The 21,000-nt window shown below is 41.5% G+C and overlaps 1 long non-coding RNA gene across 1 annotated transcript; it reads left to right on the top strand.

Annotated features, from left to right (window-relative positions):
* Window positions 1–240: 240 nt before the first annotated feature.
* On the top strand, window positions 241–20,192 carry LOC115479845. Its single transcript, XR_003943761.1, has 4 exons — window positions 241–376; window positions 1,249–1,476; window positions 11,046–11,090; window positions 19,380–20,192. It is a non-coding gene; the product is annotated as an uncharacterized LOC115479845 (long non-coding RNA).
* Window positions 20,193–21,000: the final 808 nt, after the last annotated feature.

Genomic DNA, 21,000 nt, shown 5'->3' with positions numbered 1-21,000 from the left:
GGATGTTGGCTTCTTGTAAGATGCTTGGACTCTGTCTGGATGAATATGTGTGGAGGGCATTGGAACCCCCGGGGTTTACCGAGGGGCGCTGGGAATCTGGGATCACTAGAAAGCATAGGTTTAACAAGACAAATCTTGGGCTTTAGTTGTGTTCCCCACACGCGGGGCTTATACGGTGGGTGTGGGTGGGTGGGCGCTGGGACCTCACGGGCGCCGCGTGATGACGTCACGACGTAGGCCTCGGCTTTGGGCTGGTTGGCGTCTGGCTGGCTGGAGTTGTTGAAGTCTAGTTCCTGCAGAGAGAGCAGCTGATCTCCGAGTCCTCCGAGGGATGGAGTGAGGTCGCTGCTCGCAGCGCTCAGGCCGCTGGAGGAGGGTTAGTATACGGTTGGGTCGCTTAGGCGCGTGGGTACTTCTTTTGAGGGAGTTGGGGAGACCCGCACTTGTCTTTACCTGGAGACTCCCTGGTCAGGGACAGAGTCAAACATGCACATTCAGATTCTGATAACTTTATTGGCATGACAAGTTTTACATGTTTCCTTATACACACAAATGCTACCCTGGGGGTTGGGGCATTTGGGACTCAGGGGTAAGATTTATACATATAGCAGCTGGGCGGTGGATTTGGGGCAAGGTTTACACACATAGGTGGTACCCCATTTGAGGGTCTCTCCAGTAAGGTGATAGACAGAGGCTGCTATTTCCTTGCCTTAGAAGTCCATGAATGGTCAGTGTCTGAAGGCTTTGGTCTGTACTCCCAGTCTTTGAGGGCCACCAGTTGGTCATGTTTTCTGGTTATTTTGATTATTATTTATTAATGTGGATTTCGCTTACATCTTTTTCAGTAGTAGCTCGAAGTGAATTACAGTCAGGTGTGCTACATATTTACTAGGTATTAATATGCATAAAGGAGGTTTGCTCTTTATCTCCATTGAATGCAAATATATCATGCATATTCATAAGGATATCCTGAAAACTTGACCCATTGGTAGCCCTCAACTACAGGGAGTGAAAATCAGGGTTTTAAAGGTATTGGACCTTTGTCATTCAAGTTTTATTACTAAACTCCTTACTACCATAATTACTAGTCCTAGTCCTAAGCATCAAGCCTACTGAGGCCCTGTTTATAATGTTTGGAATAGGGATGGAACCATGGGTTGTTGATGCAAACAAGGAGCTTGGAGGCAAAGTTTCTGTTTGTGCAGTTCTGTTGTCTTTCAGATCATTTCTCCCTCTCTCTCCTTACAGCTCTTGGGTGATTTCCCTGCAGGGACGGAGCTGGACCAGTCTGTAACCTGAAGTTCTCCAGCAACAGCCCTTCTTTTTGTGCTTCTGTCCTGGGACCATGGTGTGTGAACTCTTCCTCCTCTCTTCCGTCTGGTTTCTTTTTGTTATTTTCTGGATGGAGACCATCAGTGTTTGGCTTTTCCTCTGTAATTTCTACCAGGACAGAGTGTTTTATCACTGGGGAGACAGGTTGGTGCTTTTCATTGTTTACTAATTATGAACTTAGTTCCTGAGAAAATTTTCAATTGTAAAATGACATCACAGATGAAGCTAGAGAGGGCTCTGACTTCAGAAGCTTAGTGTGGATTAGAAAGGTTAGAAAGAATTCAAAGGGAGAAGATGAGACAAGGAGTATGTGCCGTTTGTTTGTGATCGAAGTGAGTGGCAGAGACTGGATTTTGGAATTGGTGTGTGTTGTTTTTTTACTGCTAGGGTCAGTACCTAGGGCTGGTTATTTATGCTGATGGGGACAAGTGATATTAAGCACTTGCCAGCTGGCACTGCTTTACCCTCTGATTTTGATGTAGGTCCTAGGACATGTAAGATAAACTGTGATGTGTGTTATTGGAGCATGAGACAGTAATTATACATAGGTGCTGTTCTCTGTTGACTTTCCAAACCACAAATATGAACAACAAGGAATGGATCTACCAGATATTTTCTAGTAGCTTAAAACGGTCATTGGTAGAACAAGAATATTGGGCCCTTTGTTTCTGATCTCTTCTTTGAATGTACAGAGACTGGTCATCTTCCTCCTTATCAATGTACCATATTCTCTCTCTGGTTTCAGCTTGCTGGAACAGCCTTCTGTTAGAAATTCAGTCAGTACCAGTGCCTTGAGTTTAGCCACCCATCTATTTATCCCAACCGACTCTGTACCACCCATCTTGTCTCCATCTATATATCTGCACTTGGCCCCTCGGCTACATGGTAAGCTGTATTGTAGAAAAGCAATAGCATCATTTTTATGTTACTTTAATGTTCTAATGCGTGCTTGTCAGCATAATACTACTGAATCATCTAATATCGCATTATATCTCTGTTATTTGAAATTCAGTTAAGTGTGTATATTTTTGATACTGTATCATGGTAGTCCTATTATTAGGTTTTAATTTGTTGTTATCAAGTTTACCTCATTTATTGTATTTATGTTTATATTTGGTCATTCTTACTATTGTTATGCTGTTAACAAAATTGTAAGTTTTATGTTGAACTGTACCTGCTGTACACTGCCTTGGTTGAAGCTCTTTATAAAGGCGGTTAATAAATCTCAATAAATAAATAAATGAACAAACTGCTATCCTGGCTCAGACCAAAGATCCACTATCCTGTATCAGCAGAGGCCAGCCCAGGTCACAAGTATCTGGCAGGATTCGAAAGAGTAGATAAATGCTATTTATGCCCAGAGATAAGCAATGGTTTTCCCCACTGTCTACTGTGTATTAATATTTTGTGGATTTCTTTTCTCCAGACACTTATCCAAACCTTTTTTTTTTTTTTTAAACCCAACTATGCTAAACTACTTTGACATCCTCTGGCAACGAGTACCAGAGCTTAGACTAAAAAATATTTTACAATTTGCATTAAATGTGCTACTTAGTAACTTTATAGTGTGTCCCCTAGTCTCTACTATTTCAAAACCTACAAACAACTGGATCATTTATCCATCCACACTGCTCACTTTATGGATGTCTCTCATGTATCCCCTTGGCCATTTCTTCTCCAAGCTAAAGAACGCTAAGCTCTTTAGCTTTCTTTGTAGGGGAGTTGTACAATCCTGGTTGTAATGTCTCATGTAAACAATCTCGTACCTAGCTGACCTGTACTATTTAATCATAAGTATTACCATACTGAAGGCCAGTCAAGGTGACAAGTACCTGGCAAGATTCCAAAACAGTACAATACGTTTTATGCTGCTTATTCCCTCCGTCTCTTTTCCAAGCTGAAGAGCCCTAACCTCTTTAGCCTTTCCTCATACAAGAGGAGTTCTATCTCCTCTATCATTTTGGTCAGTCTTCTTTGAACCTTTTCTAATTCCGCAATATCTTTTTTTGAGATACGGCGACCAAGGTGTGGTCGCACCATGGAGCGATACAGAGGCATTATAATATTTTCGGTCTTATTCACCATCCCTTGCCTAATCATTCCTAGCGTCCTGTTTGCATTTTTGGCCACCGCAACACACAGAGCAGAAGATTTAAGTATATTATCAACAACGACACCTAAATCTTTTTCTTGAGCGCTGACCCCCAAGGTGGACCCTAGCATCAGGTAACTATTATTCGGATTATTCTTTCCAATGTGCATCACCTTGCATGTGTCCACATTAAACTTCATCTGTCATTTGGATGCCCAGTCTTCCAATTTCCTAAGTTCTTCCTGTAATATTTCAGAGTCTGCACGTGTTTTAAGGCATGTTTGTTACTTTTTTTTTTAATAAAGTAAGAACTACAAAAAAAGATGTCAGGATTTCATCTTTGCCTGAAGTGTGGCAGAAAGCTCTAGAATTTTGACATTAATTCCACGTGTGTATTCTGTCTGAGTCCAGACCTTACTAGAGAAGAATGCAAGCATTGCGTTTGAATGTCTCCTAGAGCAAGAAGGGATCATCTGAATTGACTTCATGACCATTTGGCTGCAGAGACGCATCTCCTGTAAGAAACATTGGACGAGAGTTAGCTCTGTGCAGTTGTTGGGTAACTCCTGCATATACAACCTGAATTTCTCCTGGATCAGACTTCATCTTCTGGCATGAGGACCTCCACAGTCTAGCTGCCTAGGGGGATTGTAAACTGTTTCTGAACTGAGACGAGCTGACTCCTTAGTTCACCAGGCCTGTAGTATAGCTGCCATGCATCTGCCAACAGAGCACCTACCAAAGCCAGAAGGAATTTGCAGCTGTGTCTGCCTCTTCATTGTGCTTACAGGAGCACGAGCTCCTCAGTGCAGTCTTGTGTAATGTCAAGAAGCAGTACTTGGATTCCTTGACAAGAACAGCATTTCCAGATGTGACAATCCACTCACAGTTTGAGTGTCTGAGACATTAGATAAGAAATACAAAATCTGACCAGCTCTAGGATTCATTAAAGTCCAGCTTTCTCATGAGTGTGTGGTGGTTGAAGCGGCGATGAACAAAACGCCAAATCAAGGCCTTTTTCAACATTTCACCCAGGGAAGATCCAAAAATACTAGATCACTGGTTTTTCATAGAGCGATGTCAGCTCACATAGCTCTATATGGTCCAATACATGCATACAATCTTCCAGAAAGTCCAAGTGTTTTTTCACTGAGCTTGTCTTTGCAACGCAGTCCTAAGCATACCAGCTATACCAGCAGAGGCAGATGAGTTAGTATGCAACTGCTATACACTTTCTCTGTATCAGATAAACATTTATTAGCAAGTTTTATAATCCCAATAGTTGATTCAGCTAAAATCTTGGGGGTAATAAACTTGGGGGCCCTTTTACTAAAGCATAGCATGTACTAAATTCTGAGAAGCCCATAAGTAGACAGTGGGCTTTTTAGCATGTGCTAAACTTTTTATAAAAAGACCCCTTAATTTCAAAGCACATATATCCAATTTAAGTACCAAAAAAAAAAATTCCCTCTCTTTATATGACTAGTTCACTACATCTTCTGATTACTAAGAAAGCAACTGCTATACTCATTTATTTTCAATAAACTGGACTATTGTGTATGTACTGTTGACATCAAGCATCTCCAAATCATCCAAAATGTTGCTCTAAAGTTCCTTTCTGGGTTTCACATGTTTGGCCATGTGGCTCTTTCTAGAGCATTGGACCTTCACATAAAGCTTTAGTGATAATTCCCTCATTCCAGTATATTAGTTGTAATTCTATAAGACAATAGATTTTCACGGCACAGCTCCAACATTATGGAACACTGTGCCACAAAATTTGTGTCATGAAACATCCCTAATAAAATATAAACAGGATGTAAAAACATCCACTTTTGATTAATTAGATTGGTTATAGCATTCAGTATCGAGGATACTGCTGGCTCTGAGGTTGTATACTGTATTAAGAGCATTGTTTTTACTGTCTTATTCTGCTGTTCACTGATGTAACTTTTTAAATATCCTTTCTTGTGATGTTACATTTTGTCTTTTTGTAAACTGCTTAGATGGCTCTGATGGGCGGTATATCAGATCTGAATAGACTGTAAACTATAGCTCACACTATCCAGTGTTCTAGGTAGGGTACAAGAAAACATAATGGGGGTGATTCTATATATAGCACCTAAAAAAAAAAAAAAATCCACGCAGAAAAGATTTCCGCCAAAGCGTATTCTGTAAGCAGCTCCTAAATTTAGGCGTGGTATATAGAATACGTTTAGTTGATATCCCAGTGCCTAAAACTATGCAAGTCCATTTACACCAACTAAAACGTCATAAATCCCAGCGCATAGATTTAGGCACAGAGGGCCATATTCTGTAACTATGCGTGTAAATTTCAGAATGCCCACGAAACGCCCATTTCCCCACCCATAACCATACCCCTTTTTGTCTGCACGTGTTAGAAGTTAGGTGCAGTGTGTTACAGAAAACGCTTACCAAGTTGTGCACATACATTCTAATTATCGTCAGTTAGTGCTCATTATTGCTTAAGTGCTGTTATCAATGCTAATTAGCTTGTTAAGTCAATTAGGTTACTCACATTGTTATAGAATCTGCCTGGATTTTGGTGCGGATCTCAAGGTGCGCTATATAGAATCCGGGGAAATATTTTTTTTAGTCCAGTGGAGTTTTCAGGATATCTGCAATGAATGTGGATGTGATAGATTTACATGCAGTGGAGGCAATGCATATAAATCTGTCTAATGTACATTCATTGTGGATATCCTTTAAAACCTGACTGGCCGCTGGCTGCGTCTTGAAGACTGGTTTGAGAATCCTCCTTTAGATACATATGGTTAAGTTTCACTTACCCCTTGTTATTAATTATTGTATGTACCCCAGATGATTATTGCTGCCAAAACATGGTGCATAGTGTGGGAGTTTTTTAAATAGTGATTTATAATTTTATATTCATGATAAATATGTTTTGTTATGCTTTTATATTTTTGGCTCTGTGCATCCACTTTTGTCATTTTTATAGTCCAAGTCTCTTACAGTTCTGTTTTTACACTGCTGCTTGTTTTTATCTTGCAGTTGAAGATGGTAGGTTCTCTTGATTTTGATGTTTCATCTTGAAGCTCAGAATTCATCATCCAGTCTGATAAAAACTTTAGGTTCCTACTACTACTTATCATTTCTATAGCGCTACAAGAAGTACGCAGTGCTGAACACTTGAACATGAAGAGACAGTCCCTGCTCGACAGAGCTTACAATCTAATTAGGACAGACAAACAGGACAAATAAGAGATAAGGGAATAACTAAGCTGGGAATGATAAAATACGGGTACTGAACAGGTGAAAAAGGTTAGGAGTTCAAAGCAGCATCAAAAAGGTGGGCCTTTAGCCTAGATTTGAAGACTGCCAGAGATGGAGCTTGACGTACCGGCTAAGGGAGTCTATTCCAGGCATATGGTGCAGCAAGATAAAAGGAACGGAGTCTGGAGTTAGCGGTGGAGGAGAAGGGTGCAGATAAGAGAGATTCACCCAGTGAACGGAGTTCCCGGGGAGGAGTGTAGGGAGAGATAAGAGTGGAGAGGTACTGAGGAGCTGCAGAGTGAATGTATTTGTAAGTCAATAAGAGGAGTTTGAACTGTATGCGGAAATGGATAGGGAGCCAGTGAAGTGACTTGAGGAGAGGGCTAATATGAGCATAACGACACTGGCGGAATATAAGTCGTACAGCAGAATTTTGAGCAGATTGAAGAGGAGAGAGTTGGCTAAGTGGGAGACCTGTGAGAAGTAAGTGCAATAGTCAAAGCGAGAGGTGATAAGAGTGTGGATAAGGGTTCTGGTAGTGTGCTCAGAATCTCAACCTGCGACAACTGGTTCCAGATAGATATGGAGCTTGTTCACTTCAGGAAGATGTTCATGCTGCTGGGAACAATATAGCAGAGCTGTCCTGCCCCATTGCAGCCTGGCAAGTGAGAACAAGGACACATTTACATCAGTAACTGCTCTTCTGTCACTGGGGGTAAAAATAGTAATGCTGAGCGCCTTTGAGATAAATTATTGTACAACCAATGGACAATAAGCTACTTTGCACAGTGAGAAATCTACTTCAACATTTCATCCTGGGGTCTCTGGACATTTCATAAAAGTCTGGATATATTTTCTTGCCACCTGAGGCTGCTTTGGCTTCCAGGGTACATGTCAGCATGGAGGCCTTAATTTTGTACTCGCAGATAATTCTAAGAGAAGTGGCATTGGCTTTTTAATGATCCTTAGACATACACATCTGGATTCTTGGCATGTCCTCCCAGAACAGATACCAGGTAATCCATGGGTGGAAGGCACAGAGAAAGAGAACTAGACACTGTAGAAACCACACATAACAAAACAGAGCTGGCCAAAGGAAGAAAATCTTCAATCAGAAATAGAATAAGGAACTTTATTGCAAAAGATCCAAAACACTATGTTTTTGGCAACTCTCTTATGTCAGGGGTCGTTGTTTGTGTCCAGCAATTTGTATGACTCCAGTATTCCTCAGGGTTAAAATGGAGCTTTATTGCTTGGAAGAATAATTTCTAGTATGTTTGCTAGTTGATGGCTGTCATAGCCCCTCAACTTTGCATGTATATTCTATCTTAGTACAATTTTCCATCAGTTTCTTGACTTCATGGTAACTAGTTCCTTGGGTTTTCCCTTTGGCTTCCAAGAGGGTGCAAAGAGATTTATTATAAAATATGTGACATTTATAGAACTTGGACCTGTTTGGTAACTGTGCCTGAATATAACTTGCCATGAGCTCAGGTAGTAGGTGCCCTTGGCAAACTTTGAATCCTCCCCTCCTCCAAAAAATTCAGGTCCCTAGCCTGCAGCCTCTCCAATCATGATCATCGCAAAAACATTCTGTAAAAGGTAGGTTAAAGTAGGTGCTGAGTGTGGTTGTTAGGATCTATTGTTTTGCTTTGATTGCAGCCACTCTTTGTTGCCCCCAAGAAGCTGCTGCACTTGCACCTGAGGTCAGAAAGGTGCCTGAATATTATCTCATCTAGGGTAGGTGTGATAAACATGTCTGCTACAGTGTGTACAGCCGGTGTCTCTCCTTGTGTGTATGATTAGCAAGTTAGTTCTTCCATTAAAGGCCTGCTTCCTGAAGTAGAGATAGTTGTGTTAGATGAAGCCTTTCAGGGAGTATGGGGCTGCTCCGGAGAAGCTTTCACATCACATGATGTCCTTTTGGAGATGGTATAGTTAAGCATATTCCTTGGGAGGACCTTAGTGACCCTGGAGGTGTGTAGTGGGAGCTCCTGTTCTTCAAATACTCGGGACCTTGAAAATCGGACATATTTTGTTCTGTTGGGTTTCTGTGTTGCCTGGTAGTTTTAAAGCCCATATTTGCCACTGACCTGGAGCAAATCTCTCTTTCTCTCTCTCTATACTAAAGCAACTTTTTGCCTGGGAAGTATAAGTGATTTTTGGTAAGTTGTTATTCCATAATTTTTCCGCTTACAATGTTCCTCGGAGATTGAGGAAGGGAACTAAGAAAAGAAGAGGAGGACCCACCCCCCCCCCCCCAATAGATGGTTATCGATCAGTGGAAGGGAAAGATTCAGTGAATAAATGTGTTTTGATTGCTTTCTTGAAAGCTGTGAGAGAGGGTTGATTCCTAATATGGCAGGGAAGGTCATTCCAGGTCATTCCATAGTTCAGGGCCTAGGTAGCAGAAAGTGAATTCACGAGAGATGTTATGATGTAAGGAGAGATGGTGAGGTTGTTATCAGCAGAGCGGAGACAGCGAAGGGGTGTGTGGGGGATAAGCAGATTGTTGAGGTAAGTGAGAGCAGAGGGCAAATGTGATTTGTAGACCGGTAGCAGAATCTTGTACTTGACCTGGGAAATGACAGGGAGCCAGTATTTGGCAAGGAGGAAAGGGGTGACACGGTCAAAATGATGAGCATTGTGGAGTAATTTAATTGCATTGTTTATTTTATATATCGCTTTTACTTTATCAGAAGCAGTTTACAATATAGATAAAAATTATACAAATTTAAAAAATAAAAGTTAGAAAGGAACTCCATAATTAAAATAGGGCAAACCTAGACATGCGTACAAGAAACACACATCCATCATTAAAAATTAAAATGCAGTAATTAGAAGCAGTCAAGTGCTGGTGTCTGTTAAGCAATGGATAATATATTGAATTGTACAAAGTGACCCTTGTAAGTCCCTTTAACTTTTTTTGTTTTTCATATGACTACTCCATTTTATTGAGCATCATATAAAAAAACACTTTTAAGGTAACATACATAGAGGGGCATAATCGAACACGAACGCCCATCTCCATGGGCGTCTATGTCCGAGAATGGGTATGTGAAGGGGCGGGACAGACCGTTTTTTCGGAAAAAAATGGGCGTCCATCTTTTTTTTTTCGATAATACGGTTTGTGCCAGGGAAATGCATCAGATTTGAGCTGGGCGGTTTCGTTTTCCAGCGATAATGGAAATCGAAGACGCCCAGCTCAAAAACGAGCAAATCCAAGGCATTGGGTCATGGGAGGGGCCAGGATTCATAGTGCACTGGTTCCCCTCACATGCCAGGACACCAACCGGGCACCCTAGGGGGCACTTGTAAAAAGTTAAAAAAAAAAAAAAAAAACCTCCCAAGTCCATAGCTTCCATCTCTTGGGTGCTGAGCCCCTTAAATCCCCCCCAAAACCCACTGCCCACAACTCTACACCATTACCATAGCCCTTATGGCTGAAGGGGGGCACCTACATGTGGGTACAGTGGGTTTTGGGGGCGGTCTAGAGCGCTCCCATTTACCACCACAAGTGTAACAGGTGGGGGGTGGGCCTGGGTCCACCTGGCTGAAGTCCACTGCACCCACTAACAGCTGTTCAAGGGACTGTATACTGCTGTGATGGAGCTGGGTATGGCATTTGAGTCTGGCATACAGGCTGGAAAAAAGGTTCTTAGTTGGTTTTTTAATGGTGGTAGGGGGTTAGTGACCACTGGGGGAGTCAGAGGTGATCATCCCCGATTCCCTCCGGTGGTCATTTAGGGCACTTTTTTGGGACTTGTTCGTGAAAAAAAAGGGTAAAAAAAATGACCCAAATTTGCGTTAAAAACGCCTTTCTTTTTTCGATTATCGGCCGAAGGCGCTCATCTCTCGGCCGATAACCACGCCCCAGTCCCGCCTTCACCACGCCTCCAACACGCCCCCATCAACTTTGCCCGTTTCTGCGACAGATTGCAGTTGAAGACGCCCAAAATCAGCTTTCGATTATACTGATTTGGGCGCCCATGGGAGAAAGGCGCCCATCTCCCGATTTGGATCGAAATATGGGCGTCTTTCTCTTTCGAAAATAAGGCTGATAGTAACATAGTAGGTGACGGCAGAGAAAGACCTGTATGATCCATCCAGTCTGCCCAACAAGGTAAACTCATATGCTGACCATCTTAAGAGTCACATTTTATTTTCTTGCTAGAAACTAAATATTTAATGGAAGATATGTTATATCTGTGTGCAAGGTAGAAGCATTAGGATTAGATATTGTTCAGATATTCCAGGAATACAGTTCCTTTATTGAAGGTTCGGATTGGACTGTATAGCAAGCAGAGATGACCTGTTTGTCTAATTCTTCAGTCTTACACATTTTTTTTTCTCTTTTCCTCTGTAGACTTTTCATAAATGACCCAGGGCATATGCTTTACATATTTGTGAGGTGAGTAAGAGTTTTGGCTAGATGTAAGGCTTGATAATGAGAGTTGACCTGTACTGTTTGGTATATATTTGCCTGTTTGTGGGTAACAGCCTATTAGAAGGTTAGTTTATATCTATATAGACTGTTTAATTCTGCTTTGTGTAGGCCAACATGAAATCATGCAGATGTGATACTTCTAATCTCAAACCACAATAAATCTTTTGCCTCCACTGCATGCAAATCTCTTTCATGAATATTCATTGTGGATATCCCGAAAACCTGACTGGCTGGGGTGCCTCCAGGATCAGGTTTGGGAACCACTATCCTAGTGTGTTTTGATTTAATAAATAGTAAGCTTGTCAACAACTCTTGACACTAATCCTTGAGTACTTATACCACAACCAAAGGGATTTTGTTTGGTGATAAATTTGATATAGCTGGTTTGGTTGGTCTGTCATGCCTAAATACTGATCAGATATTTCCACATGGTTTATATGCCAAGTGCACGTCCGTGTGGCTAAATTTAGTCACGGGCAGTTACGCCAATGCCTAAATTAAAACATAAGTAATGCCACACTGGGAAAAGACAAAGGGTCCATCGAGCCCAGCATCCTGTCCACGACAACGGCCAATCCAGGCCAAGGGCACCTGGCAAGCTTCCCAAACGAACAAACATTCTATACATGTTATTCCCGGAATTTTGGATTATGTGCGGACTGGGTGTATTCTATAACAAAGTGCATAGATTTTAGAAACTTCCATGATCCGCCCATTCCACGCCCTCTTTTCAACTGCACAACTTAGAATTTACACACATCGCATTACAGAATACGCTTGGATAGTTGTGTGTGTAAATTCTAGTTAATGTAAATGAATGTCAATAATTGTTCTTTGGCAATTATCGGCACCGATTGGCTTGTTAACTGATTAGGTTAGGCGCACAAATCCAGAATATGAGCAGACTTGCTTAAGCAACTTAAGTCACGCTATATAGAATCTGGGGGAAAATGGCTTTTATAAAATTATGTAACTGCATATGTGCATGGAAATTATGCAGAGTCAGTGAAAATGTACCAACTCCGACTCCAGCTTCAAAATAAAAAAACAACATTATTATATATGGTAAATATATCATTTTATACTTTGACCTGAATCTAAAATTACATTTACCAGTACTTTAGATCCAGAACAAAATATTTAAAGCCTAATATTAGCAAGAGTCAGAGTTGAAGGTTTGGTGGACTGACTCCACAGCCCTTTCCAGCCTTAATTCGATCAAGGGAAGATTTCATTCTTAGATGTTTAGGCAGCATGTTCCAGAGTTTAGAACACAAGAGTGTTCTCATAGACTATTTCTCTGAAGGTAGGAACAACTAAACAATTTTGTTGGTATGACAAGTGTCTTAGGTGGGAAGTTGTGCAAGAGAGCCTGGCTCACCAGAGTTAGACTTTAAAGACTAGTAGCAGTATTTTGTAGGTTATATGAGAGAGGTAGCCAATGCGTGTCCTTTATGTGGAGTTACATGATCACATTTTTAGCTTTCTTAACGATCTTGATGGCGGTGTTTTGAACTAGCTGTGGACGATAAAAGATACTCTACTCTGAGTTCCTTATATAAGGAATTACAGTAGTCCAGTTGACTAATCACCATAATTCTCTGACCTGGATTCCTTACATTTTGCACGTTGTGTATTTCTTTTAAAATATTCCATTATATATTATATATTTATATGATTTTATTATTGTTTGAGTACTATAACCCCGAAGCAGCCCAAATGTGGGCGAAATGGGGACCTCGGTGGGTGACTTTTTAATAAAGAAATTTATTTTGAACAACTTTTGGACCTGCTCTGTTTTTGTAGCTATTCCTTTGGGTATGCCAAAAAAGCAGTACAAATTCAGAACCCGGAGACCTCCAAATCGCATACAAATTGAGGCCATTTATATACTGGGCAGAATTTGAATGTGAATAAACTCAGCACATGTCTCTTTTTTTTTTTTTTGTAACTTTAAATTTTTATTGAAAATTTTTTTAGTGATGATAAATTGCATCAAGAGGGAGACATTTCACCACATTGCTTCATATTATCTAAACAATAACTACCTCCTGATATCAATGTAAACTTTCCACATCTTGTGCCAATCAAGAATCTCAATTTTATAACCCCTCAAAATCCCCCCCCCCGTACCCTCCCACCCCCTTACCACCCTCCAATCAAACTCGTAACCCCCCCCCTTACCCACAACCCATTAAAGAACTTTTAATAATTGGTCCAAATGCATCCATTCCTCTGCAGTGGGATCATAATGTCCTAATCTGCGATCTGTCAACTTCTCCAATTCAGCTACCAGTTTTATTTTCACCAACCAACTTTGTACTGTAGGTCCTCTGCTCTGTTTCCATCGCAAAGCAATGCTTGTGTTTGCAGCAGCTAGACCGAGCCGTTTAATACAATGCTGCCATTTTAATCCTCTGTGATTGCCCTATCCAAGAAGACACCACTTTGGGTCACAAGGAAACAAAATATCCAAAGTGTTCAACAAATTTTTAGTCACCTCTTGCCAAAAATTCTGTATCGATGGGCAAGTCCACCAAATATGAAAAAAGGTCCCTGTATCAAAACCTCATCTCCAACATTGGTCCATGGATCCAGGAAACATTGCCTTATCCTGTCAGGTGTATAGTACCACCTGCCTGGCACCTTTATAAGCAATTTCTTTAATTAAAACACATATAGATGCTTTGTTCACCTCCAGACATACTCACTTCCATTCGGCCACATTCAGTTCACCTCCTAAATCCTTCTCCCAAGTAGACATATAGGGTAGTTCAGTGGTGTGCTGGTAAATGTTTAACAACAGTCCACCTCTGCCCCCCACAAAAAAAATTGCAGAGCTGGCTATAACTGAGGAGAGAGCCTGGGGGGGGGGGGGGGGGGGCGGTGGCAATGCATTACTCTCTCCAGGAAAAAAAAATTAAATGCTCCCAGGTTCCAATCTAATTCTTGTTTAATGTGGGATAAAATGCCATAAATAAGTAAATAAATATAAACTTTTAACGTTGATAACCTGATTCTCATAACATGATGTCTGTTTTAGAATCCCTTTACCAGGAAAAAAAAAATCTCTGCAGTATACCCAAAATTGCACAAACTAAATTAGCATACAGACCAGGAATTAGGAGAACAGACAGTCTTGCCAACTCTGAAAAACAATGTGTGATCAAAATCTCAGAACCTAACAAACAGATGCCTATTCAGACACTTGGCCTTGCAGTCATACATGCAGAACAGAGATAGCCCCTATTCAAATTCTTCAAAATTAACCTGAAATCCTAAGAAGTTAGACTCTGCATGCAGCACAATACCAGAAAAACAGAAAGAAACACGTTGCTATACATTGCAAAATATGATAGCAGATGTAAATTCTCAAAGTGGACATATTCCAAACACTAAAATGAAAATAAAATTATTTTTCTACCTTTGTTGTCTGGTGACTTTGTTTTTCTGATCATGCTGGCCCAGTATCTGATTCTGCTGCTCTCTATCTATTCCCTTGACTCCGTTTCCACTACTACTACTACTTAACATTTCTAGAGCGCTACTAGGGTTACGCAGCGCTGTACAGTTTAACAAAGAAGGACAGTCCCTGCTCGAAAGAGCTTACAATGGGCTTCCTTTCCATTTATTTATTTTCTTTCCTCCTTTGTTCTTAATTTCTTGCCCTTCATAAGTAAAAGGTGGGTCCTCTGCAGACTTGACTGTCCAGTGGATCCAGCTTTTGCCGATTTTCTCCATCCATGTGCAGTTTTTCTCCTCTCTTCCTTTTCCCTCATCTCATCTCCTTCCTCTCTCTTCCCTCCATGTCCAGCATTTCTTCTCTCCCTTCCCTCTCCTCCATCCATGTCCAGCATTTCTCCTTTCTCCCCTCCATTCATGTTAATCTCACTTCTTCTCTTCCCTCCCCTCCATCCATGTCCAGCATTTCTACTGCCCTCCCCTCCATCCATGTCCTGAAACTCTCCTCTCTCTCCCCTGCCCTCCCCAGCAATTTCTCCTCTCTCCGTGGGCCCTGCCCTCCCATCTATGTCCATTGATGGTTTCGATGCTCTTCTTCTCCCCCCAACATCCCTCTTTTTGCTCCTGCCACACTGCTTGATTTAAATCTTTTATGTACCTCCGTCGCAGCGGCTGCATCAGTGAAAGCCCTGCCCATCTCTAGCCTTCCCTTCATTTCCTGTCAGTGTCCCGCCCTCGCAGAAAGAGGAAATGGCATTAGAAGAAGGCGGGACACAAGATCTTTAAAAATTTAACAACCGGCTCCAGCACACCACTGGGGTAGTTTTACAAAATCATAAGTACATAAGTATAAGTAATGCCATACTGGGAAAAGACCAAAGGTCCATCGAGCCCAGCATCCTGTCCCCGACAGCGGCCAATCCAGGTCAAGGGCACCTGGCAAACTACCCAATTCATGGCCCCTGATAAACCGATATATATGTGTAATCATCCTTCCCAGTTTACCCAAGGAAGCCCACAAATTCTCGAAATGCTCAGTATCATCTGGATCCTGATGCAGCCACCCCTGGCTAATGAAGTAATGCTTAACCTGTAAATACGCATAGAAATCTGATATTGGCAATCCGTGGAACTCCCGTAATCCCTCAGAAGACCGTAACTCCCCCACATCTAAAAACTCCCGGAACCGGACAAGACCACGTTGAGCCCACGCTGCAAAAACAACCCCTCATAAACCAGAAGGGAAACCAGGCTCTTGGGTGTGCCGGGCAAATGAAGAGGGAGCGCGAGACCCCGAAGCCTATACTTCGGTATACTCCATAGTGACAGCAAATGTGATATAAATGGATTACATGACATCCTCTTGTAATGTCTAGTAGGAGCTAAGGCCCACAGGGCCCCATCTAGAGAATAATCTTGCACAAATGATTGTTCCAGCACAGTTATGGGTGATCATACTCCCCTACTCCATTCTGAAATCATTTTTAATTGGGCAGCCCAGTAGTAACAGGCTAAATTGGGCATTCCCCTGCCCCCCCCTCCCCCCCCCATATAAAGTTTGAAATTTCTGACTGCCAATGCATTAGCTCAGTCCTCGGGACCAAAAGTGGAAGAGACTGGAACACAAATAATAATCTGGGTAGTAAGTTCATTTTAACCACCCATATTCGGCCCCACAATGAAAGCAATCCAGCCTTCCACTTGGTTAAATCTCTCTGCAACTCCTGGAGCAGGAGAGTATAATTCAACATATAAAGTTGAGACAAGTCCCGAGGTATTCATATGCATAAATACCGAAAACTAAATCGAGCCTTTCGGAAAGCAAAAGATTCTAGCAACTTGTCTATCTCCTTATCAGGAATAGTGATTCCTAGGAACTCAGATTTATTATAATTAACTTTGAATCCCGATAACTGCCCAAAATAATTAAGTTCTCGAATGATAATGGGTAATGTTATCCTGGGAGCTCTCACATAAAATAATACATCATCCGCGAAGAGCGCTATTTTGTGTTCAACTTCTCCAACTTGAATCCCTTTAATATCTTTTAAGGAGCGAACTCGCTGTGCCAAGGGTTCAATGGACAGAGCAAATAAAAGAGGAGAGAGGGGGCAACCCTGCTTGGTACCACGCTGAATAGCAAACAGGGAGGAGAAGCCCCCATTCACCTTAGTACGAGCCGCAGGTGCCTTATAGAGACACTGCAGCCATCCTAAAAATTTGGACCCTAAACCCATGTGACTCAATACTTCCCACAAATAAGACCAATCTACCCTGTCAGAGGCTTTTTCAGCATCCGTGGTTAGCAAGGCAAAGGAATCCCCTGCGCTTCCCAAATAATATTTAAGGTACGTCGTATATTATCAGCCACCTGATGTCTAGGTATGAAGCCAGAGTGATCAACATGGATCAGATGGGGAAGCACCCTGCTTAGACGGTCTGCCATGATAGTAACATAGTAAATGACGGCATATAAAGACCTGTATGGTCCATCCAGTCTGCCCAACAAGGTAAACTCATTTTACGTGGTATATGATACTTTATATGTATACCCGAGTTTGATTTGTTCTTGCCTTTCTCAGGGCACAGACCGTAGAAGTCTGCCCAGTACTGTTCTTGTACTAAGTTCTGAAGCTAACATCGAAGCCCCTTAAAATTTACACTCCAGCCCATCCCTATCTATTTAGTCATGATCAGGGCGTAGATCGTAGAAGTCTGCCCAGCTCCCGTTTTGTTTCCAATTACCAGTGTCGCCACCCAATCTCCGCTGATTCCATGGAACCATTCCTTCTAAACAGGATTCCTTTGTGTTTATCCCACGCATGTTTGAATTCCATTACCATTTTCATCTCCACCTCCTCCCACGAGAGGGTATTCCACATATCCACCACCCTCTCTGTAGAAAAAATACTTCCTGACATTAGTCCTGAGTCTGCCCCCCTTCAGCCTCAATTCACGTCCTCTAGTTCTACCGCCTTCCCATCTCCAGAAAAGGTTTGTTTGTGGATTAATACCTTTCAAATATTTGAATGTCTGTATCATATCACCCCTGTTTCTCCTTTCCTCCAAGGTATACATGTTCAGGACAGCAAGTCTCTCCTCGTACTGTTTGCAACGCAAATCCCATACCATTTCTGTAGCTTTTCTTTGCACCGCTTTCAGTGTTTTTACATCTTTAGCATGATACGGCCTCCAAAACTGAACACAGTACTCCAAGTGGGGCCTCACCAATGACTTCTAGAGGGGCATCAACACCTCCTTTCTTCTGCTGGTTATGCCCCTCTCTACGCAGCCTAGCATCCTTCTGGCCACAGCCGTCGCCTTGTCGCATTGTTTCTTCACCTTCAGATCCTCCGACACCAACACCCCAAGGTCTCTCTCCTGAGTCGAGCTTACTAATCTCTCCCCTCCTATCTGGTATATCTCTTTTGGGTTTCCGCACCCCAAGTGCATCACTCTACACTTCTTGGCATTAAATTTTAACTATAATATCAACAATTCCACCAGTGTGTTTTTCTATATCGTATGTTCATATATATGTTTTTTAAATATATTTTTTAATATGCAGTGCTCAGAACTTGCTCATGTGTCATATGTTATGGAATCGGCCTGCAGCATCCAACCATCATTGCACTGGTCCTACCTGCCTCCTAATTTGAAACCACTACAGTCAATCATAAGTATTTGACCACTATTCACTTATCTGTAGACGGTCAATTGGTGCCAGTAATAGGGCTGGTATCGTTGCTGTTGGACCTTCACCCTTGTGCTGTAGTGGTTAAAATTCTAGTTTCATCGTTAACCTTCAAGCCATCTTGGTTAAGATGCCTTTTTAAATGGAAAATGTTTTCAGTCTGGTATTTCCATAATGGCCTACCCCTTTCATTGTACCCCTAAATATCATACTGCAATACCTTTTTACTCCTGGGGAGTTCTGCAGAAAATGTTTGAAAATTTGTGCATAATATGGGGGGAATTCTACACTCACACACACGCGGGCAGTTAAAGAAATGTCACTCCACAGTTGTCAAACCATTGCCTGAGTAGCTGAGGTGAGATGAAGCGAGCTTGCAGTCAGAATTATGTAACTTGACTGGCTGAAGTTGGCTCCACTTTTGCTGCAGGATCTGATTCTGCTAAGCAGTAAATTTATGAGTGCATGTCCTACAGATAAAATTAGTTGCATTTGAAAGAGGCGTAAACACTGAAACACATAATGTGTGATGTTCTACCATAATATCTACAGTTATATGAAAACTTGTTGCATATTGAAACTTCAAACTATTAAGAGTTGCTTTTTTCATACTTTGCACACTACTGTACCTCTCCTGCATTACATTTTTCAGCTGTGGAACTAATTGAAAATAGTGAGATTACTGTATCTTTAGTAGTTTTGAACTCAAGGAGAGTTGTCTGTTTTGGTGCCATGCAATGATGATACCAGCTTGTGTCACTGATTAGTCCCATTGTCTACAGAAAACACCTGTTACAGGTAAGCGACTTAAACCTAATTAGGAAACTTTATGCAAATTTATGTATCACTGGCTCAAATATAGGATTATAGGAAATGGTTGTTCACACCAAAGGTGCACTTCACCGGTTTCAGTGAAGCCTGTTCTTAATGTGCCTTACCTGCTGTTATGGATCGCCTCTGCCATAGCATGCAGTCACTGCTCAGAAATGGAGTATAGTATCACCCTGTTTATCAAACTAAAACCGTTCTACATAAATTAATGTCAATGTGCCTAGAAGCCTTTATACAAACATCTTATTATTGTCAATTTCTCGTAGGGTTGATGGGCCTGGGCAGTCCTAGATCTGAGGCTTGTCCCTGCACAGATCAACAGAAGAACTAGATGGAAGAAGAGAAGAAAATGTGCAAGAGTGCATTACATCAACATCTTCCAAACACCTTTTTTTTTCTTAGTACAGTCACAAAAATGTTTTTAAAATGAGTGTTAAGTTACAAATTGTGCAACCATTAACCAGATGGTCTGAGGTGGTGAACTGGCCCTGATCAGTACAGGCGTTTCTCCTTTATTTGATTAAGCTGTGCACTTTATCTGTTTCAGTGAGGCCTGTCAGGTCATTAATACTTTAACTCAGGAGACTCGGATGTCTGTGAGTACTGTCACAATCTGTGTCGGGGGTCAAATCTTTGGCTGTTTGTTCAGACTTTAAATTCCATTAGTAACAGTGCTGTTGAACAAATCATGGTTAAATACGTTTTGATTCTTATGGTGATAGAAACTTGAATTATGTAGCACAGAACTGCATTCCAGCAAAGTGTCTTGAATGTGGTGCTTTAAGAAGTATCATGTTGTAAGAAGGGACCTTTGGGTAAAGCAAGTTGGGTTTAGGCCTGGGGAAGGAAGCTACTGCCGTGAAACTATGGCTAGTTCTGCTCAGCTGCTGCCTGTTTTATGCCTTTCTGACTTATACAGGGTAGCTTTATCTGATGGCAGTTAGTCTTATTATGGTGTGAAACCCATTGCCATTAAGTTAAAAAGTGTACATTGTTTCATTGTGTAGGTTAAACTGCTCTAACAGTGCCTACTTACCATGCTCATATGTTCGAATAAAGCATTTTGAGATTGTATGCCAGTGGGCTGCTATTCGCTGAATTCATGTTGGTGGGGTTGCAGTAGCACATTATCTCCCAAACGTTACCATTCCTTTACCAAAAAAGTATTTCTATATGGGGTGGGGGGGGGGGGGGGGGGGGGGAGGAGATGGGGGACAGCCACAGATTATAACTCCTAATCTTTGGTAGGTGAAAGGGAAAACAGAGGTCAGTGGTATTGCGGTAAAAGGATAAAGCAAGTTGTATTTATCTGTAATATCAGTTTCCAAGAACAGCTGGATAATCTAGTGTAAAGGTGGGTGACATGTTACCTGATGGTGCTGACATATATGGATCTTCCAAAATTTCTTGGAAAGGCTTTAATGAGCAGGGCCTTCTCTGTTTTATATAACTGCTAAATATAGCTTCAAAAGGGAAAGTATTGTGTCTGAGGGAAAACATATATATATTTTTTAATTATATTTTTATAAAGGTTTTGTCATACAGAGAATACAAAAGTAAACACAAAATCAAACAACCCCCCCCCCCCCCGAAAATTAACCCCCCCCCCCCCAAAAAAAAAAAAAAAAAAAATCAGTATAGCATAATCAAACATATTTTTAAATGATCATCTGGGACAAACCCATTCCAACTGATAAAAAAAACAATTGAGTGCCAGGAAACCAGACAGAGTGGTGAAACAGAAAAACACCAGAATGACCTTGGTTCTAGAGGTGTCAGTTCCAAGGGATTAACTCAGTGTAGAGAGAGAGAGAGAAAAAAAGATCTAGTATCAAGAAATGCAGTCAAACCAAGAATATGTGTTAGGAGGATATAAAAATATTTCCC

This window comes from Microcaecilia unicolor, chromosome 11 (assembly GCF_901765095.1).
Source record: "Microcaecilia unicolor chromosome 11, aMicUni1.1, whole genome shotgun sequence".
Taxonomy (NCBI): Eukaryota; Metazoa; Chordata; class Amphibia; order Gymnophiona; family Siphonopidae; genus Microcaecilia; species Microcaecilia unicolor.
Note: the sequence above shows the minus strand (reverse complement) of the source record. Positions and strands in the feature narration are given on the sequence as shown.